The sequence below is a fragment of the Sturnira hondurensis genome, unplaced genomic scaffold (assembly GCF_014824575.4).
Source record: "Sturnira hondurensis isolate 20B ecotype Veracruz unplaced genomic scaffold, ASM1482457v3 Scaffold0004068, whole genome shotgun sequence".
NCBI classification, from domain to species: Eukaryota; Metazoa; Chordata; class Mammalia; order Chiroptera; family Phyllostomidae; genus Sturnira; species Sturnira hondurensis.
Window position 1 is genome coordinate 9,484,451 of NW_028076699.1, and position 24,394 is coordinate 9,508,844.

General features: G+C 47.3%; 1 long non-coding RNA gene across 4 annotated transcripts; it reads left to right on the forward strand.

The window, feature by feature from the left end:
* The first annotated feature begins 4,521 nt into the window (after window positions 1–4,521).
* Window positions 4,522–21,477, forward strand: LOC118985019 (uncharacterized). Of its 4 annotated transcripts, none has more exons than XR_005066031.1 (4): window positions 4,522–4,634; window positions 11,119–11,194; window positions 13,987–14,178; window positions 21,227–21,477. It is a non-coding gene; the product is annotated as an uncharacterized LOC118985019 (long non-coding RNA). The 4 variants fall into 4 exon arrangements; XR_005066029.1 differs by having other exon boundaries at window positions 11,119–11,177; XR_005066032.1 differs by having other exon boundaries at window positions 11,119–11,177; window positions 21,340–21,477.
* Window positions 21,478–24,394: the final 2,917 nt, after the last annotated feature.

The window sequence follows — 24,394 nt, forward strand, 5'->3', positions numbered from 1 at the left end:
ACTGGGTCCCCAAGGACAACCATGTGGGCCTGTGGGCTGAGAGTTGGGACACATGGGACACATGGCCCCATTAATCTTGTTGTGAAGCTCAGGCAAAGACTTTCCATGGGTCCCTTTAACAGTCTGGGATTCTACATCCTTGCATCCATCAGAGACACAGTGTGCTGTTCCTTAAGTGACAGAGATGTTGGACCTTTGCCTCGGTGTCAGCCTGGCCTCCTCACCATAAACAAGGCTCTCACCCTAGGCACTGAGAGCCTTCAAGTTGCACACTTAGACCTGCACCATTCCTGAAACCATCCCGTCTCATGCAGACGTGATAATGAACCCTCCCACCAGATGGTGAAATCTAGAATCAGTCTTGTTTTCCTAAGCCAGATATCAGGTTTATCTGCTCTGGGATTCTGTGACCCTACCACTCTTTCTAGATATTTCCTGCCCTCACCTCCATTCCCATGTCCTCAAATAGCTGATGGAAGTCCTACTATAAACCAGGCAGGATATCCAGAATCTGACTTTCAGGACCACCAAATACTTCCTGGCATTCCCACTGCTGGCTCTAGTCAGAGGACCTGGGTAGGGCGTCATTGGAAATGGGGCCCAGACACCCCAAGCCCACCTGAACTTTGAGCTCCAAAACTGATCATTTTGATGACCTGAGGCCACGCCAGATCCAACTCTCTCCTTACCTTCCCTAGCAGTTCAGCTGTCAAGCCCCCACCAAGCCTTCAGCAAACTTACCCAGTTTACCATACTTGCGCTGATTTCTTCTGACTTTTTGGTCCCGGAGCCTTTAACCTCCCTCTATTCCAATCCTTGAATGAATTCCTGGCCCCGCTTGAAAGGCTTTTCAAACTGAGTGAAAGTAATCTTCTGCCCCAAGTGTGTTGACATCAAGACACCATGGGTACTTCCTTCCTGACCAGAAATGCCATCAGAGAGTCCAGTAAGAGCTTGGCTCACTGCCCTCATCAAGGTCTCCCCAACATCCGCTCAAAAAAACATAGTCGTCAGAAAACACACCCAAGAAAGTGTCAGGAAGCAACTAGTCATCTGAATTATTTACTGTCCCCTGGAACATGGCCAGACTAGATGCTGGTCATACAGATGCTGGGAAAATATTTATGTGGGTCCTGATGGATGCTTGGCCAGGAAAGACTGCACGCTGTCATCTTTTCTTCCTGCTGATAAGGCAAAGCAACACAGGTCAGACTGCTCTTAGAATGGCCTGGCGGCAGGGGCCTGGCATATCACTGGAGTGAGGTTAATGGCTGCAGCTCTTGGTTCTATTCCAGCGTCTGCCACCAACTAATTCTATCCCTCGCAGGGCTTCAGATCCTCCATCCATAGCATGACAGAGTGCATCAGATGAACTCAATGTTTCTGTGATCCTATGAGATTGTGACCCAGACAGAATCAGATCTATTTTCCAGATCTGCCATCACGATGCCATTGGCTCATCACAGAGCTATTTTTCTTGGCATCCTGGAAACGTTCCTGAAATTCCAACATCCTAGAGTTTCTCTTTCCACTGATCCAGTTTCTGTAATCAGATGGGAGAACTCCATCTGGAGGAGAAAAATCTGAGCTTAAAATAAAAATAGTAAACTCAAAGAGGGGAAATTGAGTTCCAGCAGTGTTTACCATGCATCCAATATTTGCAAAGCTTGATGGTGAACCCATGGGGGGAGCGAAGTGGCCCCCTGTCTTATTCTTTAAGCCACACTGAGTCCCAGTCCTGTCCTCTAGGGGCTCACAATAAATGGGGAGAGTAACCCACAAGGCCATCTTATCCCCCAAAGGACCCTTGTGTTTCTTCCTACCCATAAACTCCCTGCCTGCCACCCTCTTCAGCTCTGTAATTCTGTCCCTGTCTGTGATCATCTTGGCCTCCCAGCTCCCCGCTCCCTGTGAATGACTTGATCTCACTAATCTTTCTCCATTTCAGAGTTTATGGTTACTCCTTTTGAAGACCCGCCCAGAATAACAAAGTCACAGATACAGGACTAAGGTTCAGGAAACCTCAGAGATTTTTCATTGCCTCTACTCAAGGGTTCTTTCTTTCTTCACAGAGAAGCTCAATGATGTCTCAGCACCGCCTGCTGACCTCGGTTTCCCTCAGCCTTCCTTTTTCTCTTCAGACCCACCCCTCACTAGGAAGTTCCCATATCGCAATCTGAAGCTACAATCTGGTGGCTGCAGTGGCTATTGAGAATTTGGACTGTAGAAACCTTCTAGGCCAGGTGAGCACAATCAATGGCTATTTCATCAAGGGATAATCAGGACGGGCAGCAGGGGGTAGGTAGGCCTGGCCTTACTTCAGTTTACCTGGTCTGAAGGATGACTAACTCCGAACTCTCCTTTTCTCCATTCAGCAGACTTACTTATCCCTATCAGATGCTGAACATTGCACAAGGCATGAGTGTGGGGAGGATGTGCAAAAGGCAAACAAATCATTGCTCTTTCCACCTGCCCCAGGTACCTGGCATCCTCAAACTAAGTCCTATGGCATGACCAGGACAGCCTCTCAGCCTCTGCTACTTCGTCCCGTCATCACAGCTCTTCCCTTAACATCTCCCTTGGTCACAGAATCATGGCACCACAGGAGGTCAAGGCTAGAAGGGCCATCTGAAACCAAGCTAAGACATCTCAGTCAATCTGTGAAATCAGTAGGAATGAACCTGTATAATGCAGCCATGTGACCAAGGATCACAGGCTGCAAAATTCTGATAGTAGACTCGTGTTCTATTACCAACAAGGAAACAGAGAGCAAGTGAGAGGCTGAACTGGGGCCCAGATAGTAAGACTAACAGTCCTGAGTCAGGGCAAGATGCTCTACTAGTCAGTGCAGGCGTCTCTTATCATCCCCACAAAACCCGAAGAGGCAGGCTTTGGTAACACCCCCGTTGCTCAAACAAAAGAGCAGATTAAGGAAGACATCGTAACACCCTCAGTGATGCCTCTTTGAAGTGGATGGGCACAGGTTCAGACCCATGTCTGTTTGATTCTAGAGACATTGTCCAGGAATGCATTGTCCAGGACAAATGCATTGTCCATTTGCCCAGGAACTCGGGTATTAAACACACATTACGCTGAGGAACCTATGACCAATGCTGTAATTCGCTATAAGAAGGCCCATCCTCCCAGGGAGATGCATTTTAATATTCTTTCTTCATGCAACAACAACAGAAATAACTAAAACTCAAACGAGATACCATAGTCCTATGGTAGTGAGAGCACAACATGAAACCCGGGGGAAGCAACAACCAGCATCACCATAGGTTTCTAACAGGGAATCCAGAAGGCTTCTCAGGAGACAGGACAATTAAGTGGGGCCTTGAAAGATGAGTGAAAACTTGCCAAGAGAAAAGGTGTGAGGAGCTCAGACAAGCCAAGCTCAGTGGGTAGCAAAGGCCAGTTTTCGGCATCTGGGAGGCAGTTGATAGGTGGGGAGAGGCAAGCAATGCTACTAAGCGGGGAGGTGCTGGCTATGGGCTGAAGGGCATTGAGGCAAGGGGGTCCTGATTTCCTATTTAAGGCCCCAGGTATACATAAATTTTCAAAAACAGAAGCAAAACCTTGTCAATGGAATAAGACACTGGAGATAAAGAGTTATTACCCCTCAGGGATAGGAGCTCACAATATTAACAAAGATAATGACAGCTCGCCTGTGAATATCATCACAAATCTCAAAATAAAACTTTCAAGCCAACTAATTTATTCCTAATATCAGTCCTGAAAGTTAGATAACGTTATCTCACTTGTAAAGAAGGAAAAAACAAGGCCCGAAGTCACACAGAGCAGATCTGTCCCCTGCAAGTCCAGAGCTGTTGNACCTTGTCAATGGAATAAGACACTGGAGATAAAGAGTTATTACCCCTCAGGGATAGGAGCTCACAATATTAACAAAGATAATGACAGCTCGCCTGTGAATATCATCACAAATCTCAAAATAAAACTTTCAAGCCAACTAATTTATTCCTAATATCAGTCCTGAAAGTTAGATAACGTTATCTCACTTGTAAAGAAGGAAAAAACAGGCCCAAAGTCACGCAGAGCAGATCTGTCCCCTGCAAGTCCAGGGCTGTTGGTCAGGGCACACCTCTTTGGATGATCTGTCGGAGGGGAGCTGACAAACTGAAACTGGATTTCTGTCCCTGGTGAAAGTCTGGACTAGCTACACTCTGCGTCTCATCCAACTGAGATTGTAAAATTTTGAGACTTAGCAGCAGGCAGGCTGGCTGCCTCGTGGGGTTGCCGGTCTGAGCCGTGGGTGGTCAGGAATGTTTCAGGACTTCCTGGGCCCAGTGTTCCAGGTCGGAGTGTCTGGATTAATGATCCATCTCCAGACAGAGGGAGCCGAGGCCCTGACGCCAGGCACAGGGCATCGATTAGACTTTACACTCTGAGCTTGCTTTCATCTGAGGCTCTCCGGGTGGGCTAGGGCCTAATAATTAACATTCTCTGAGCCCCACAACATGAGTGAGCATGAGGAAGGGAGAAAGAGTCCCTGAGCAGGTCCCCATATGTAGTGGAAGTGCCCCGCCATCCCCCTAAAAAAGCCCGGGACTGGCTGCTTGGCAGACAACCACATTTCCCCAGCTGACACTTCAATCCTGCCTGGAGTTTATGTAGTAAGTGGTTTGGGTCTCATCTTTGATTTTCACAACATTTCTATGAGAAACTACTGCTAGGATTAGTATCTTCGCTGCACACATGGAGAAACTGAGGCCCAGAGAAGGTCAGGGGGTCACCCAAGGGCAGAGGGATCAGGATTGGAACTCTGTTTCCCTGCCTGGCACCTTTCTAATGAAGGCTGTCTCTTGCAGGATGTGTAGGTTCAGATCCTCCCGGCAACTCAAGATGAGGGGAGGTGGGAAGGTGATACAATTTTCCATTTTATAAGAGAAAACATTACAGAGGTGCCCTGTTATTCATTCATGCATTGGTTCACTAAATACTTACTGAATACCTAGTATGTTCTAGCCTCCGTGCCAGGTGTTAAGGGGAGCAAAAAATAGTCCCTCTCATTGAGGAGCTTACAGCTAAGTGAAAAGGGTCAGTGGGAATGGGGCATGAGAGGGGTTAATATGCAAATACTAAGTTCAGTATTTGCACTAAGGTGTCATGGTGCTTTACTAGTAAATCTATTTAATAGTGCAGAGCACTGTATTTTTTTGTTTTGTTTTTAAAAAATATTTTATTGGTTATGCTATTATAGTTATCCTGATTTTTCCCCTTAGCCCTCCTCCACCTAGCAACCCCCATTCACTCAGGCAGTCCCCCACACCATTGTTCATGTCCATGGGTCATGTGTATAAATTCTTTGGCTACTCCATTTTCTATGCTGCACTTTAGATCCCCATGGCTATTCTGTGATTACCTATGTATACTTCTTAATCCCCTCACTTTTTCACCCACTCCCTCACACCACCCTCCCATCATTCAGAACACTCTCCATATCCATGATTCTGACTCTATTCTTCTTATTTGCTTAGTTTGTTTTTTAGATTCAAGTGTTGATAGATATGTGTTTTTTGCCATTTTATTGTTCATAGTTTTGATATTCTTTTTCTTAAATAAGTCCCTTTAACATTTCATATAATAATGGTTTGGCGATGATGAACTACTTTATCTAGTTTTTTCTTGTCTGGGAAGCTCTCTATCTGCCCTTACATTCTAAATGATAGCTTTGCTGGGTAGAGCAATCTTGACTATAGGTCCCTGCTGTTCATGACTTTGAATACTTCTTGCTAGTCCCTTCTAGCTTGCAAAGTTTCTTTTGAGAAATAAGCTGACAGTCTTACGGGACTCTCCTGTAGGTAACTAACTATTTTCTCTTGATGCTTTTCAGATTCTCTCTTTATCTTTAACCTTTGCATTTTAATTATGATGTGTCTAGGAGTGGGCTTCTTTGCATCATCTTGTTTGGTACTATTTGTGTTTCCCAGACTTGCATGTCTATTTCCTTCACCAAATTAGAGAAGTTTGCTTTCATTATTTTATCAAATACATTTTCAATTTCTTATTCTTTCTCTTCTCCTTCTGGCATCTGTATAATGCAGATGTCGGACCTCTTAAAGTTGTCCCAGAAGCTGCTTATACTATTCTCATTTTTTTGGATTCCTTTTTCTTCTTGTTTTGATTGGTTACTTTTTGCTTCCTTATGTTCCAAATCATTGATTTGATTCTTGGCTTCATCAACTGAACTGTTGTTTCCCTGTAAATTGCTCTTTATTTCAACTAGTGAATCCTTTATTTCCAACTGGGTCTTCTTTATGCTGCTGAGGTTCTCACTAAGTTCCTTGAGTATCCTTATAAACAGTGTTTTGAGCTCTGCATCTGATTGCTTATTTCCATTTCACTTAGCTCTTTTTTCTGGAGTTTTGATCTGTTTTTTTCATTTAGACCATGTTTCTTTGTCTCCTTGTTTTGGCAGCCTCCCTGTGTTTGTTCCTATGGATTAGGTAGAGCTGCTTTGACAACCTAAATGTCTTGGTTGTATGGCCTAATGTAGTAGGCATCCTGTAGGGTCCAGTGGCATAGCCTCCCCTATCACCCAAGCTGGCTGGGTACTTAAGGTACAGCCTTTGTGTGGGCTGAACACACCTTCCTCTTGTACTTGAGTCTTGATCGCTATTGGTAGATCAATGGAAGGGACTTACCCAGGCCAGTCAGCTGCAAGGATTGGCTGTGACCACTGACCACTAACCTCCTCCTTCCTTGGAAGATCAGCTGTGCCAAGAGGAGGGTGGTGGTGCTCCCAGGTGGCCTGTACTTGTCCACTGGGTGTGCTGGCCCTTGGGTTTTCCAGATAGTGCAGGCCAAGATCAGCCCTCATCTGTGTTTTTCCCAGGGCCACCAGTACAGAGCCCTCTGGGCGCAAGGTTCTAGGGAGGGCATTACCAAAACCATCCAGGGCAGTGAAGTGCAGGCAGGAGTGGAGATGTGATCAGAAAAGGCTTCAGCGGGGAGATAACTCAAAAATAAAATCTTAAAGGAGGGCTAGGTGTCAATCAGGCAAGTGTGAGGTAGAGGGAAGGTGTGTGAGGGTGGGATCAACCCCAGAGAAGGAAAGAGGTGATCCAGACAAAGAGGGAGAGAGGCATGAAATAACTCAGTTAACTGAGAGCAATGGAGTTGGCTGCAGAATAGGTTCTGTATAACAGACTGTAGTAGATGAATTTAGAGAAATCAACAGGGAACAGATCAAAAAGTCCTCCTAAGCCAAAGTGAGGGAAGGGGCTGACCTTTATTGTGAAGGATTCAAGCAAGGAGGCAACATGGTTAGAACTGCATTTTTGGAGGCTCCCTCCTGCTGTGGTGTTGAGGATGTACTGAAGACAAGAGAGATTGAAGTAGACACATCTGGGGGGCAAAAGTGATGGTAACCTGCTTTGATGGGTTTGTGGCCACAAAGGATACCAAAAAACTCTAGTCTGGTCTGGAAAAGCCTATGTCCTGGGAACTTTCTCATATGAAAACATACTCCCCAAAGTTGTAAACTTATGCCCAAGTTAATCGGTCTGGACCCATTCCACACTGCTCTGGTCTGAGAAAAACCACAGTGTCTCTTTCTCTCTTCATATGGGTTCCCCATACCCTTTACCCACTTCTGCAGGTACACATTTTCTCAGAGTGGCTTCTCAACTGTCCAAACACTGTCACCAACACATGGTGGTGAGTCACCACAACTTCATAGCCCTCTAATTCAGACCTTAGATGATGCCACATTATCTGGTCATTGCCATTTATTCAACATCAGGTATAGATTAAGTATCTACTGTGTGCCAGGCACTGCTAGGCTCTCTGAATGTGTCCTCTGCTCTTGCCTTGATGGACCTTTATTGATAAAATCCAAATTCCTTAACCCAGCATTTCAGGATCTTCTTAGACCTCCCAGCTGACTTTCACAGTCTCATTCTCCCCTCTCTTCCTCCAATGCTCTGCACTTATCACATGGAACCGCTTGATGTTCCTTAAACACTCTACATATTTGTTCAAATAGTAATATCTTTTTAAATTAAAATTCCAATACACACTCTAATTCAAACAATACCAAAGGTGGAAAGTAGGAAGTAAAAATTTCTTCTCTACCCCTCTCACTCACTATCTTGCAAATCCTATTTTCCAGAGATAAACGCTGCTAACATTTGGGTAAATATCCTTCCAGATTCTTTTAAAAACTTCTTATGTTCTAGCATACCACCTTCACAAGCTTTCTCCTGTCCTCCAAGACTCATTATAATGACTTACCTCCAAAAAGTTCTCCATGGCCCCGCAGGAAAACTTAGGGGTCCAATGCTTATAATAAACATAGCATTTGCCACCCTATATTAAAACCATCTGTTCACATGGTGTGCCTCCATCAATTTGAGTGTGGGAATGTACATTGAAGATGAAAATCTCTATGAGGACAAGACTGTGAGAGTCTTGGTCTCTACTGTATTTCCAGCGCCTTGCACATAGTAGGTGCTCAGTAAGTATCCACAGAGTACATGGTGGATAGATGAGTGTCTGGATGTGTGGACTGATAGCAGGTGAGAGCTTTTACAGAAATGCTCTGCAGGATGCAGGTAAGGATATCCAGTTAGCACTCAGTAATGGAAAGGACCCCAGCTGGTCCTTCCCATCTGGTCCTCACTTCTACCTGCTACATAGACTTGTATAAGTTCCTCACCCTCAATGAGCTTCAATATCCCTACCTGGAACAGAACAGTAGAGCTGAGTAGTTCCCCCAAATCCTCCCCAACAGATGCTCCAGAATGCTCAGCTGGCTGTGGCCCAGCGCCCCTATTTTACACCTCTGTAATTACTCACCTGCATGCCTTTTATTATAGAGATTGGAGTGGGGGCAGGAGCTCATTAAATAAAGGGCAAAAGGAAATTGCTGGCTTGCCAAAATGACATTGTTGGCATTAACTAGATTAACTTCTGAAATGAAAAGCCCACAAAAGCAAAACCAAAACAGAAAAGGAGCCACGGCTTCCGCTGGGGGCTTCATGGTTCCCTGCTTCAGCCTGCCTGACCCCCAACCCATCTTCCCAATCAGTCCTTCCCAGGAAGGTCAGAGCAGCCACTTTCCTGCCTTCACACAGGGCTTCACCTCAGCAATCCCAGGAAAATGGCAGTGGGCACTGAGCCCCAGACCAGGACTTGAGACAGAGCTGCTGCCAAGCCCCATGCTGGTGCCAGCTGATTCTAAGATGCAACACAGAGGCAGCAAGGGACTCAGACTAAGGCACTTGCTCAGCTCTCAGTGTTTACAATCAACAGAAGAGGTAAGAAGATACTGAGGGAGGCAAACCCAGCCCTGCTCACTGGTCAGCCCTGCCTCAAAGGACAGGAAAGGATGGAGCTAACTGTCTGGTCTCACAAGTAGACAACCATTCCTTGTAAACATCCCAGAACATGTGAGGGAAAAAACCCTCCTTCTCAGATGAACCTGGAATCTTCTCTTTCTCTCTGCAGAAGATTGCTAAAGCAAGTCACAGAACTGAAAAAACTGGGGAAAAAAAACACTATCTAGTCCATGCCTCCTCCTCTAGGCCAGATACTTTATATGTACTGTCTCTCTCATCTTCGAAAGAGTCTGTAGGTACTCTTCCTCACCTGATAGACAACAAACTGAGGCTGAAAGAGGCTTACCCATGTTCTCACTGCCAAGGACTATCGGAGCTAGGCTTTCCACTGAGGCCTTCCCAGCTCCGAACCTCAGAGTTCTCTCCCCAGACGTCTCTGCCCTCTAGACCCTGCCCTTACCCATATAAACTTATGGTCTGGTTGTGCTATGGATCCTGTGATGCCACATTAGAGTATTAGCCTTTGACTAGAAAGTATGAATCTTGTCATTTGTCTGAGCTGCTGGATACCAGAACTGTCAAATCAATAGTCCAAGGGTGATTTTTTACACCACCTATATTCTTTGTCCCCCTGACCAAGGAGCTTTTGTGATATCCTATTTCAGAAGAGTAATATCCAATGACAGGATTCCAGGTACAGGGCAGAAGAGATTCTTTTAGGTAGGAGAACATCCCAGCACCCCTCAAAACTCATCCAGCTGTATATGAGCCCATACCTGGGCCTGGAGTCCATAAACACTCTCATGGGTCAGTCCTGGTCAGGATCACCAGATGCCAGGCTAGGTCACTGGGTATTAATCATTGCCATGGGGTAGTTAAACTGAAAGCCAGTTCATTAAAGATTAAGCTCCATCTCTGTAGCCCTCAGGGAAAGGGAGCTTTGGATAGAGAACAAGGTCCTGTTCCAGAGGGTTACCTGCTGTGAAAGTCTTCCCAGAGAGCCTATGGTGAGGAGCTAGGGGCCCTGGGTTCTAGGCCTGGCTCTTCTCTTGACCTGCTGGGGGGTTTGAAAGGACACCTCCCGATTCTGAGCTCCCATTCCTCCTTTGATGCTAGAAAACATACCCTTGGTTCTTTGTGGTCCTCTAGCATACGTTCCCCTACAGTCTACACGTGCTTGTTTTTCTCAGTCTGTGTTAGCTCTGTACATGCAGGTTGTCCAGTGTAAGTTCACGTACAGTTCTTCATGGCAAGAGAAAACTGGTAACCACACAACCCCACCATGGGACCTGGAGCTCCAGGACTCATATCTCTCTTCCTTGCTTCCACCCTAGCCAGCTTGCACCTCTGACCCCAGAATATGCCATTTTTGCAACGTGACAGAATTACCCACTTGACCAAACAATGTCTAGTACCTCCCTTTGAATCATCCTGTCCCAATGGAATCTACTAAACCAAAGCTTTGTACAAGACCTTCAAAAATTTTGATCCAATGCCAAAGCAATTCCCAATATATAATGACCAGTTAATAAACATATACTTAATCATTTTGTACCCTATACAATGCAGTGTGATGAAGCTGGGGCTCCAGCCGTTGTTCTAAATGGAAACGGTACCACATGCATCCTGCTTTACAACCAGAGATTTCTATTAAGGTGGGACGTCTGGAGACAATAGTGGTGAACAATAATACATTTTTTAATACTAGGGTAATAAGGTGAGGGAAGTAGGTGGGGCTGGCAACTAATTCTCTCTTTTTCTGCTGCTTTTAAACAGGCTCTCCAAGAAATAAAACTAATCACTTTCCTGTCCATAGGTGGCAGCACTGATCCCTTTCACCCGCCAAGAGGAACCATGATTTTCACTTGAGAAGAAGTGATGCAAAGAACAGGGTAATGCAAGGATAACATAAGAGAAACTGGCTTCAGAACACATAGCCTCACACATTGCCAGATGTGGGCACATCTGGTAAATTTACAAACTTTCCAAAGTCTCACTCCACTTGTAAAATAGCCTCTTCAGAACTCTAGAAAGATACCCCAGATCACCAATAACTTTCTACAGAACCATTGCAAAGAGTCCATAAAACTCCAGGGAGATTCCTCCAGAAGTCCACCAGGGTTAACAGAACCCTCAGTGGGAAGCCCTCAATTGAGAGAACAGCAGATAGACAGCCAGCAGACAACACATTGGCCCCCTAAGCATGTCTGCATCAGCCCTGAGGGCCTCACTCTCAGGGTTGCTTTCACCAGGCATTGCCCAAATTTCATATTTTTTGAGCACACAATATGTGCCAGGAAGGTTAAGCGCATTGCAGGTACTGTATCGTTTACTCATGATAGGAGTGACAGGCCCTCCTACAACCCCACTTTACCAAGAGAAAACAGTGGATCCAGGAGATTAACTTCCCAGGATATCCAACCACCACCTTATTATCCAAATGGGGAAACTGAAGTGAGAGGAAGAGTAATGTTCAATGACAGGCGGCACAATGACAGAGCAGAACGGGGACCCTGTGCACACCTTCCATGAGGAGCTCACCAAAGCAGTGTGACAGCGCAGGACTGACATGGGGTTGTGGGGGCCAGAAATGGGGCCCTAGCTCAGGACACACTGCACACTTTCTCTGACCTCAGGAACTTCTCAGACCTAATGCCGGCTTAGCCCTGAACAATGTGTGGCCTCAGGCAAGTTCCTTCACCTTTCTGAGCACGTATGTCCTCCCTCCAAATGGATGAAGAGTATCTAATAAGATAGTGGCAAGAAAAAAAAAGCTTTTGAAAAGTACAAAAGCTCTCTTGGAGGTATTATTATTAATTATTATTATTGTCATCATTATCTTTTATGGTTATTAATGACCTGTTACCTGTGAGGGATCTGTCATCCAGGAATTTCTTTAAGCCCTTCTTGAACCTGTTTATATTTCTAGTCAGCAGAACCTCCCTTGCCTTTGATCCTCTGCTCCCAGCCCAGGGAGCTGCAGGCGAACTCCCCTGCCTAGCAGCCTGAGTTCGAAGGACCTCTCTCAGTCTCTTTTGTGGGTTCCATCATGACCAATTGAATTCAGTGCAAAATAGCCTCACTTCTTTCTGCAAAACCGATTTGCATTCCCAGGTCTGTGTTAATGACCTCAGGAGGAAGGGAAGAGAAAGATTGAGGCTCTGCCTTCTCAAATTGTGCCTTTCACCCCCAGAATCCCCAAGTAGGGTGGAGACGTAGGACTCCCTCTTAAATGCCTACATTAGGGCTGAGAACAAGGTCCACACCTCACAGTCCCAGAGACCGTACGAGGACCAGAGCAAAATTGCTCTCAAAACCCATTTTCCTCTTCATACCAGATGCAAAGGACTAGGCACCCCATCTCAAAGACTGCATAAACCAAAAAACAAAGTGAGCTCAGCCAACCTTGACATTTACTCTGGAATGAGCTCTGCAGATTCCAAGTTGAATAAGACATGGTATGGTCCTGCTCTCGAGAAGTTCACAGTTTGATAGGTGAGACCAAGGCATGAACAATCATCTTGGAGGGCAAGATTAGCTGAAAGTCTGAATAGAAGAGTCAAGAAAAGCAGTTTAGAGGATAGCCTAACTAGACTTTCCTGGGACAATCAGGAAAGCCTTAACTACAAAGAGATATTTGAACTGGGTGCTAAAGGATGCGTAGGAGTTTGCTAGGTAACTTAGGAGCAGAAAGGAGGGATTTCTAGAGCAGAGACAGCATGAACACACAGTGCTCAGCCAACAGAGATGGACTTCTCAGAAGACTCAGGGGTCCACTGGGGTGAGAACTGCTGAGTGCGTACTTCTTCCTGTCATCAAGACTGACAAATGACCTCCTTTCCTGACCTTCAGAAGAGAGCCCTGTTGGCAATTGAGCTCTGGTCCCCATGGGAGAGCTCCCTGTCTTCCCTTTGGAAAAGACATTTTTGGGGATGTGAAGAATGAAGAAACTGGGCATCAATATCACCCCAACCTCAAGCCAGCATCGAATTTTTACCAATGCTATGGGTTGCAGAACATCCCAGTGGAGGATGGCTTGTCCAACACATCCCCCCCTTTCCCTCACCTACCCCTTTGCTGCAGATGAGGAAACTGGAGAGAGAAGCGCTTTCCTCACCAGCAGGGAAGAGGGGTGTGAATGGGGGCCTCTGGCTTCCCCTCTTCCCTCTGCTCATAAAATGGGGTAAAACTCACCCAATTCAGCTAGAGGAAAGCTCCAGGCAAATTGGAGGTGATTATAACAGTAGCAAATTATACTCCATGAGCTAATTAGGAAGGGATTGGGGCCCTCAGCCTTAATTAATATCTAGTCCCTAACAACTTAATCCTGGGTGAGATCATAGCAGGGATCTCCCTCAAATGCCGACATTCTTTCCTCCAACAAATCACCTATATAAATACATATATTTTAATAGCAACAATTATAAAGTTCTCTGCCAACTTATGGGGCTGTTTAACATTCCTGGGTTGAAGCCACAGTATTTTTCCCCCAGTCTCCTCCCTTCCCACAACCAAAGCCTAATGAATAGTAACTCTTTTGTGGCTCTGCGTCCTATTTAACCAATATCTCCTACCCAATGGGTCTTCACAGGGAGTTAATAAGCAGTCTGGGAGCACTGCCTGAGGAGGTCCACAAACCTAATCATTAACTGCAAGGCCTAATCAGCATCTGCTTCCCACCCAGGGGCCCCCACAGCTACCCAGCCCTGGTCCCCCCAGTAATGGATGGAAAATCGGTGATTTCCTGACAGTTAGCAACCAATTTTCCACCAATTAGAAGAGAGATGGTGGTCTCTGGAGGAAGCTGGATGGCCCCACTGCACAAAGCTGGGAGGAAGAGCCATCCTAGAAGCACCAAGGGCCAAAACCTGGGGAGGTAAGGGGGTGGGGACCAGGATCCCCTCCCCCACCCCACCCCCCTCCCAGGCTCTGCTCTTCCCAGGTCAGCCTTAGCCTGTGTCAGTGGAAGGCGACTTCAGGGCACAGAGGCTGCACTAGCCCTTCCATTGGAGTCCTTCTCCCTCAAGGACCCTGACACACAGTAAACCTGTCACTCTGTCCTGCAGAGCCAGCCGACATGGGCTCCTGCTGATGATTCTCTGTGCCCAGGACAGTGCAGAAATCCCTCCAAGGCAATTGGTGTGGAGGCTTAATGTGCTTGAGCTCTGGAGTTGGACAGTTGTACCTTGAAATCTTGAATTTATGTTTTTTCAGTGTGTGTGACCTTGGGCAAATCATGTCAGTTCCCTGGGCCTCAGTTTTCTCGTTTGTAAAATAAGGTTAGTCAGAGCACCTACCTGGTAGGATAGTTATGAGGATTAAACGAGATAGTGTGGGCAAAGCACATTATGTCACACATTGTATTGTCCCATAAATAGGTGCTTTTACTATTCTTGCTATTACTGTTTTCATAATGGCTATTATGAATCAATATTAATAACAATGCTGTCAGGCATGTGCTCAATACTATGAGAACCACCACCTCAGACATCTTTGGACATTTAAACTTGGAGTTTGCTGGCCCTGCCTCTCATTATCTCTCTCCTGGATTAGAGCCACAGTCCCCTCCCACCTGGTCTCACACCTCCCAGTTCAGCCCCCACACCTGGGCCAAAGTGATCTTCCTAAAATACAGATTTGACTCTGCCCACACCACTGGCTGGAAGAAGACCCCACAGTAGCTTTTACAGCACAAACTTCTCACTGGTGCCTCTTAAGGCCTGAGCCGTCTGTTCCCCGCAGACTCCTGAGCTTCATCTCTCAGCACTCGTGGCCCTATTTCTTATTGTCCTAAAATGGAACTTCTCTTCAATGGCCAGTCCTTTAGCATTAGACCCCCCTCTCAGGATGAATGTGAGGACTCAGTGACATTTAAAAAAAAGAGGAAAGGTACCGCCTCACTCCCATCAGAATGGCTGTCATCAACAAGACAAGTAATAAGAAGTGTTGCAGAGGCTGTGGAGAAAAAGGAACCCTCATTCCCTGCTGGTGAGAACGTAGACTGGTACAGCCACTGTGGAAAACAGTCCGGTGGTTCCTCAGAAAATTGAGAATAGTTACCACATGACCCAGTAATCCTTCTCCTGGGTACCTACCCGAAAAACTCAACAACGTGTATCCACAAAGATATATGCACTCTATGTTCATTGCAGCATTATTCACAGTGGCCAAGACACGGAGGCAACCAAAGTGTCTATGACAGAGGACTGGATAAAGAAGATGTAGTGCATACACACAGTGGGATACTACTCAGCCATAAGAAAAGTGGAAACACTGCCATTTGTGACATCCTGGATGGACCTTGAGAATATTACGCTGAGTGAAATAAGCCAGTCGGAAAGAGCTAAGAACCTGATAATTTCACTCATATGTGCGATATAAAACTGAAGCTCATGGACACAGACAGCAATGTGGTGGTTGCCAGAGGGAAGGGGGTGGAGGTAGAAGGGGGGCCTAGTACGTGGTGATGGAAGATGGTTTGACTTTGGGTGGTGGGCACACAGTACAGTACACAGATCCTGTGTCATAGAAATTACACTTGAAACCTATACGATCCTATTAACCAACATCATCCCAATACCTTAACAGAGAAGTTTATAAAGAAAGAGCTTTGCACACAGTAGGTGCACAGGAAATGTGGCTCTCCTTGATCCCAGGCTCCAGCACAATGCCAAAAAGAGGTATTGTAATGTTGCTGACAGGCCTTTGAGTCATAAGAGACAAAGTCACCCTCACCCTTACTTTAGCATTTCCTGGACTGGATTGTACTCTAAATTCTCGGATAATTGGCCATTCTCATCTGGTAATTGTAACTGAATCAGACCCCATGTCTCCTTCCTTGGGGAGCTCAGTCTGTGGGGAAGAAAATAACAAGTGGATATTTAATGAGTACTTACTCTATGCCAGGCATTCTGCTGAGAAACTTTACATGGATTATCTCACGAGATTATCTAATTTGATCTTCATAAGAGCTTCAGGAGTAAGATGAACATGTAATTTATCACATAAACCAAGACAATTCTGGGAGTGTAAGGGGGCACTATTAATAATTACATGGGGGCAATAGGCATAAACCTGGCTGTCCCAGGCACAGCAGGGCAGATGGGTGGTCTGTCTCAGAGGCACATAACCTTATTTTAGGAACAAGGAGGTGAGGCAGGAAACATCCAAACAGACAGTTGAGAGGCTGCGGGAACCTGGAGGAGGGTCAAGGACTACACCTACATTTACATCCCTTTTGAGAGCAGAGTTCAGACCAGGATCTCTGACTCCAATCCCAAGTACACGAATAGTTAAGATGCAGGTGAAATAGAAGGTTTCCTAGGAGAAGAAGGGAGGGATGTGACTCCGGGTTAGAAGTTGAAAAAGGAGGAGGGGGCAGCAAAGGCAAAGGGCTGCCAGCCAGAGGCACTTGAGCTGAAGGCAGTGGGCATTCCAAGGCAGACTGGAAAGGTGCCCAGGAGGGAACACGGAGGAGCAGAGGAGCGAATTGGGTGGAGGTAGGGGGGAGGTGCTTGAAGAATGGCAAAGAACTGGGGTCTAGGTAGCAGTGTAGGTGAGGGGGAGCTAAGTTAGAGACAGGGCCATTGACATAGATCAGGATAGTCCCAGAGGCTGCAGGAAATAAGAAAGAAAGAATGGTTGCTTGGGCTCAGCTGGTCTCCTTGGTGCCCCATCCTCTGTCATGGGACACATTACCCTGCAGTTCTCTATAAGCTTCAGATTCTCTCCTTTCCCAAGCATACCTTTCATCCACCTGCCTCTTCCAAGATAGTTTAGAAAGCCCTGGGCCTTTCTAAAGTTCCCTTTCTTAGAAAGTCCCCCTCAGAGAAGTAAATGCCCCCACTTCCCTGGACTGATGTTTTGAGTTCTCCATATTTTGGCAAGATGGGTTAGTAACCTAGCCATGGTCACTTGGCAGAGCTGAGGCTCAAACAGCATCTATTTCTCTTAGTCTTTGCTTATTTCTCAGACCCTCAGTGCCCACCCTTGCTCTCCACCACTGTCCGTCTTACCCATCTGAGCTTCCAGCTCCTATTCTACAGGACTCAGCAGCCATAACATTGCTTTCACAGAAGTTCCTAAGGCAGGAGGCACGTGGTAGGGTCCAGAGCAGCTGATTTGGCACTTTGGGCAGCCCCTCAATTCCAAGCTCTGGAAATGAGAGGAAGGTTATCTCATGTCCATCCTGAAAGAGACTCCTAGGTGCAGATTCCAACCTGTAGGCTCAGGTCTGAGGAGGTAACACTGTTGCTGGAACAAGAGGAGCCCCACACCCACAAAGGCCAGGCCTGAGGAGCACCTTGGCGTGCCCCTGCCTCCCACACCTTTTCCAGCTGCACAGGCAGCTCAGTGTCCACACAGCTCTGCCTCCCTCAGTGCTTGGAGATCCCTGTACCAGGCTGTCTGGTCCCACTCACCCTGAGTACAAGCTCAGGGCTTGCTGCTAGCAGTGACAATACATGTGGCTGATGGCAACTCTGCTCCAGTCTCACCTTCTGAGCCACCTCCACAACTTTGCCAGAGGGATGTCTAATAAATCTAATCATGTCACTCAGTAGCTTCCCATCACCAACAAGAAAAATGTTTGGGCATCTTCACATACAGCCCCGGGGGGCCCTCCAGACCCAGGCCCTGCCCACCTCTGCAAATTTACCTCCCTCCGGTCTCCCCACAATCACCCATGCACCTTCATTCAATCACTTATTCATTCAGCAAATACATGTTAATGGCCTTCATTTTAAGCTCTTTGCAGGTTCTAAGAATCATTTCTTAAGAAGATTCTACCACCTAACCCAATGTGTGTAGGGGTTGAGGGGAGGAGGTCCCACAGCACCAGGCAATTCTCTGATCCTAGCTAGGGTCCTAAAATGCAACTCAGTTCTGATACCATCTACCTGGAGATAGAATCAGATTCCACAGACTAAGGGCTCAGTCCCACAAGGCTGTGCTCCCTACCCTGTGCTTCTGACCCACTGGCTATAAATCAGAGGTTCCCACAACCCCCTTCTTGGGTTTAATTAATTTGCTAAAGTGGAAACCTTTTTACTCACTAGATTCCCAGTTTATTACAAAGGATGTTAAAGCATACGAAAACAACCAGCTGAAGAGATGCTTAGGGCGAGGCATGGGGAAGGGGCGTGGAGCTTCAATGCCCTCTCCAGGTGCACCACTCTCCCAGCACCTTCACGTGCTCACCAGCCTGGAAGCTCTCCAAACCCCATCCTTTTGGGTTTTTAGGGAGGCTTCATGACATAGGCATGAGTGATGAAATCATTGGCTATTGGTGATGACTCACCCTTCAGCCCCTCTCTCTTCCAAGGAAATCAGGGGGTGGGACTGGAAGTACCAATCCTCCTTTCTTGGTCTGTACCCCCATCAACCAGCCCCCACCCTAAGGGCTTTCCAAAAGGCAAATCATTATTAACATTAGTGTTGTGGTGGGAAAGAGCTTGTCATGAGTGACAAGACTTCTGTTTCACCTTTATGTCTCTGGATTGATTACAGGAACTGAGAACAAGTGATCAACACATTATAATGAAGGATGCTCCCATTGCTCTTACTGCCCAGGAAATTCCAAGGGTTTGGGGGGCTGTGAGCCAGGAACTGTGATCACCAAACATGTATTTCTTACAAATCACATCATTGCATTCCCATTCTCCAACATCCCCATGCTGTGTGGGCCTCCCCTCCCAGCCTCTCCTACCCAATACACTCCTGTTCATCCTCCAGGACCCAGAGCTGGGGCCCGAATGCCCACCTTCCTCCAGGTTCCAACAGCCTCTCAATCATCTGTTTGGATGTTTCCTGCACAAGACTAGAGTTCCTCAAGAAAAGGGTTTGCATTTGAGTCAGTTTTGTGCCTCTCACTGTGAAGTAAATTTGTTGCTCTCCCCAGTTTCTATCTCCCTAGACCTACGTTTTTTATTTCATCACCCACTCCACCACCTCCTTGCCTGCTGCTAAACCTTAGGACGCTTGTGTGTGCATCAGAAAAAGGAACCTCCTCTGATTGGATGCAACCTCATGCCAGGTGTGTGTCCTATGAGCAGAGCACAGGCTGGATCTTGACCCCAACTTGCCCCTCGGCCAGGCACTCTTGTGCAGAGCGCACCCACGCAGTCATGTGAACCCTTCTTAACTCCCTATCAAGATGCCTAGCCAGTGATATTTTCAACTCTGGGTCGCATCAGCATCAGGGGCGAATGGGCCTCACGCCTACAGACTGTTGGCTTCTTCTACAAGGAAATGAGTGTGGAAAGTTATGAACCGATCATGGGAACTGTGGGTGTTCTGCACACCAGTCAGAAGGCCCTGCTGCAGGCGTGTCACTTCCGTGGATGCCGCACGTGGTGAGGGCGGCGACAGTCTGCCATCAGAAGCACTTTCAACCATCTTGCTTGCTTTCTTCTCCCTCTTTAGTCGTTGAGTTCTTAACTTCTGAGATCCAGCTTCCTTCCCAATTTTTTTACATATTTGTACACACAAAGGTGTGCATGCACACACACACACACATGCTCAACCCCATCATTATTCAATGAAATGGGCTCTAGGAGTTGAGATTCAGAGAAGCTGGAAGAGCCAGAAAGAGCGTGGTTCTGGACTGAGTGAAAAGACAAGGGAGGATGACAGAAGTCCCTCTGAGCCCTGCCATGGTCAGGCTCACCCTTTGTTCACCCTGGGATATTAGGTATCACTTGATTAGATCAATGTGGCCCACCAGTGACACGATGAAAAGCCTTGTTCTGAGAGAAAGCAGCTTGAAGAGCAGGCAGTGGGTAGACCCACATACCCCTCTCTCCTGACCTCTCAGGGCTCTGATGGGAAGAGGAAGCAGACACACCCTGGTGACCCAGAGAGAAGAGCCAGGACAAGACCAATGGGGGCTGACAAAGTGGGCAGGTCTGTCCTCAGTGTTAACCCCCTAGGAGCTACCATCCCAGGTACCGGACTCATAGTCATGGAGATAGGGGAGCAGACGCTGGATGGTCAGTGTCAGTTTCACCTTGAAGACCTCAGGATGTGAATATCATTTTGTTTCATAGTCTAGGATTCTGTGAATCTAACATTCCACATGCTAACTGTTATTTCATTTCATTAGTATACAGGTGGCAAACACAAGGCCCATGGGCCAAATCTGGCCCTCCACCTTGTTTTATCCGGGCAAGCAAGTTTCGTTTCTACCTGTTTCGTTTCTACCCAGTGATAGCATTTAGCTCTTGCTTAACAGTTAAGTAATAGTTACATTTATACAGTCCTAAAATTACACTCAACTCTTTGAAAGCAACCATGAAGCTGATGTGGCCCCTGGTGAAAATGAGTTTGACAACCTTACATTAGTACATAACCTTAAGATTTCTTAAACTCAGTGAGTAAAAAAAAAAAGGAAAGAAAAAAATTAAGATTTTATTATTCCCAGACTCCGGAACCTGAGAAACTTAGACTTACAAGATTACCTATGAGACATGGTCATTTGTGTAGATTTCTTTAAAGATCAGGTGAGCACATGCTTTGCATCAGCTACTCTCTTACTCTCTTAGGCACTTGACATGTATTATTTAATTCAACAGTGCGTAATGTACAGGTGCATTATGTTATGTATTATCATTATTCCTATTTTTCAGATGAGAAACTGAACGGCCGGAGAGGCTGAGTGATTTACCTTAGGTCACACAGGTGGTACACAGTGGTCCCATGAAAGCCTGGAGTCAGGGTTCTTAGCCGTGTCCTAGTGCTTCCCTGTTTTGTAAAAGGGGTGTATCCAGGTGGATGGAGATGCACTGGCCCAGAGCTGAGTTGTGGGTCCTTCTGGATTCCGGCTCAGCCCAACGCCACCTCGGGCTGGGGGAGCCGTGCCTCTCCCTTACTCCTCCCACCTTTTCAGGGAGTGTTCCCTCCACGATCTCAGGTCTTGAATTCCCCAGGCAAAGCCAGCCACGTTCTGTGGGCTGGGGTCCAAGTTTACTTAAGAAGAGGAAAATGTTATTATGGAAATTACAACAGCATTAAGAAACAGAGCGTCGCTGTATCAATCTAGGACCACAAGAATGCTCATCAATTTAATAGCTTCCTGTTGGAAACCTTGTGAGCTACGCCTGAAGCTGGCAGGCATCAGGGCATGGGAGTGAGGCCAAGCAACTGGGTGACACTGTGTCCCCACCCTCTGCCCTTGGGATGAGTAGTGGAGCCCACTGAGGGGACTACAGGCAACCCCTCCCTGAATCTTCATGTCCAGCAACCCTGAACAAGACAGCGGCTAAGTTTCCCATTCTCAAAAGAGGAGCCATGGGGGGAGAGGGGGCGGCGGGGCAGGGGGGGGACAGGGACACACATGTTTGCGCATGTGCATGTCTCTGGTGGTGCTCAGGGGAGAGGGCTGGGGCCCCTCCTTCAGCCCACCCCATTCCACACCCTCAGCCTAACTCAAGTACAAACACGGTTGATGGCCCTTAGACCTTCTCCCCAGACCCAATGAGGAGGGTCTGAATCGAAGTCCCTGATAAGGAGAGGACTTTAAGGAAGCAGCTCCTGTCTTTACCTCCTAAGACTAAAGAGAGAGAAAGCCAGGCTTTAACTCTTTCTCTTTCTCTCTCTTTTTTTAAGAAAGAAGAAAAGAAAACCATTAAAATGAAATTCCTGGAGCTGGGAGCAGCCAGGAGTCTGGCACGTGTCTCCTCCTGGGTAATTATCTGGCATTTAGCACCCCTCTTCCCAGCACTTGTAATTAGCAGGGAAATTAAGATGCTGTCATTCTACCTCCCAGCCTCTTTCTGCTACGCCCAGAGGCCTGGGGACAGGGCCACTGGGGTGGGGGAGGGGAATCGTTGCAGCAGGACTTGAGACTGGACATCAGGAAGGGCTTTCAGCCGAGAAGGGACATTTGACAGAGAGAGGTGGAGGGTCCTCTGGGGAGCACTTTGATGTCTCTAGCCCCAGCCGTCTCTCCTCTGTGTGAATCCCTGGAGTACATGCATGCTGGGCCACACCCTGTGCCCTGGGATGACGTCTTGGCTTTGATGAAGCCGCTGTGTCCCGGCGGAGTCTCACTGCATTCACCAAAGTAGTCACAGAGGCCTCTCGGGTACCTGCCTCTGGGCTGGACCCTGAAGACAGAAGTACCTGGAATTGCAGGTGCTGTTCAGGGGAAAAAAGGGGGGTCATTCAGAGGTATAAACATAATACGAGGTTGAAAGTCATAAGAGCCGAGGGAGATGGGACCAGCTACACAAGTTGGAGAGAGGCAGTGAAAAATAAAAATTATTGATATTATGAATAATTTCAAGACAATAACAGCAGAAGATTAAGCCAACTGTGGGACTCCAAAGGGTGGGGCCCTGTGTGACCACACAGGCTGCACACACAGGGAGCCAGCCCTGAAGAGGTGTTGCCTACTCACTCTGGGAGGAGGGCAGGGAGCTCTTGCGGCTTAAGGAAGAATTCTTGGAGGAAAGCAGCATTTGAATTGGGCTCAGTGCAGTTTAATAGAAAGTTCCCATTGCCAGTCTGGCCAGCTTTCTAATCGGCCAGGACCCTACTCTATGCTCCCTCCTCCAAGAAGCCTTCCCTACTAGCCCCAGGCTGAGCTAGGACCCTCTGGACTCTCACAGCCCTACTCCTCCACACCCTCAACCCTCTGCTTCTCTAGAACAGCTATTTCACTCTATTACAGACAACCTGCTTAAGAAGCTGCCTCTCCCACAAGCCTGTGTGCTCCCTGAGGACAAACTCTGTGTCTCATTCCTGTCCGCATTCTTCACACTCCATGGAAGGCCTGGACAAGGCAGGTCCTCAACAGTGGTTGACTGATTGCGGACTGAACACCCCAGACGGAGCAGCTTGGGCAAGGGCCTTCTTCGAATGGGTGTGGGGAACACAAGGGTGATTCTGTGCCTGTGAGGCTAAAATGTAAAGTAGGGACTGGATGAGGAAGACCCTAAATGGCAAGCCAAGCACAGGATGCTCTCTAAGGATGTTTGAGCGTTTACAGATTGATCCAGCTGCTTTGTAAGGATGGAGTGAGTGGAGGGTGGAGGTGCTGGGGAAGCAGCCGTCAACCTGGCGGGAAAGCAATTGGAAAGCTGTGGCTGCGAGGACGCAAAGGCTGGGGTGTCCTGGGCCAGACGGCAGTCGTGTGATTGGAAATAGAGAAAGAGCTGGATGTGAGCTTTGAAGCCCAAACCACTCTGGTGGCAGCAATACCAGGTCACCAGCCAGCTATTCCAATTATTCATAGAAATCAATCTCATTCATGGAGGCTCAGATAAAACCCGTGCTCGGTAATGGATGGGGAGCTTAGAGCTAGGAGATAAGAGGAGGCCCAGAGTGCAGGGTGATCAGGTGGGGCTTTGCAGGAGGGGGAGGCGTGGTAAGAGGTTATCAAAACATCCCTCAAATAGCAAAGGCTCGGAGCCAGTCTGCCAAGCTGTGACTGTGAAGGGACACAAGGGCTCATCCCCAGGCCCCGGGGAGACCTGGACATAGGGCTCCTCGGGCATTATTCTGAACAGCAGGGCAAACTGATCAGTCTTGCTGCCCTAAGACTTATGTTGGAGGTCTAATACTTTCGACTGGGTAGGGAGCAAGGCATGAAGGCGTGGATCAGGAAGACGCCCTTTGAAAAGGCCCCTTTCCACCCTGACCTTCTGGGATCCTGCGTCCATGAATCACCACAGTGGCATTTTCTCTGTAGGATCAGGAAAAGGATAGTCTATTCTTAGCCCTGGGCAGATGTTGTAGGAGACAGAGGGGTGTTGCCTGCTCACTCTAAGCTGGGCCAGAATGGCTGTGTCATCTGCCCCAAATCCCTCCACATGTGCTGGAAAGGGACCTACAAAACACTCCTCCTCCAGAAATGTGACAGTGAGTGTGGGAGTGAGAGGTTTGCTCAGGGGCAGAGAAGGACAGTTAGAGGACACTGGGCCTTCCCAGAGCAGGAGGGACCATGACAGGAGGCTGGGATATGGGGTTGGTGATCAGAGGGTAAGTTAGAGTTACACTAAGGATAAGCCCCTGATTCTTACACAGCACCTGCCGCTGAACGGGCACTGTCCAGCGTTGTCCTCACTATCCTCGTTTTATAGAGGAGGAAACCA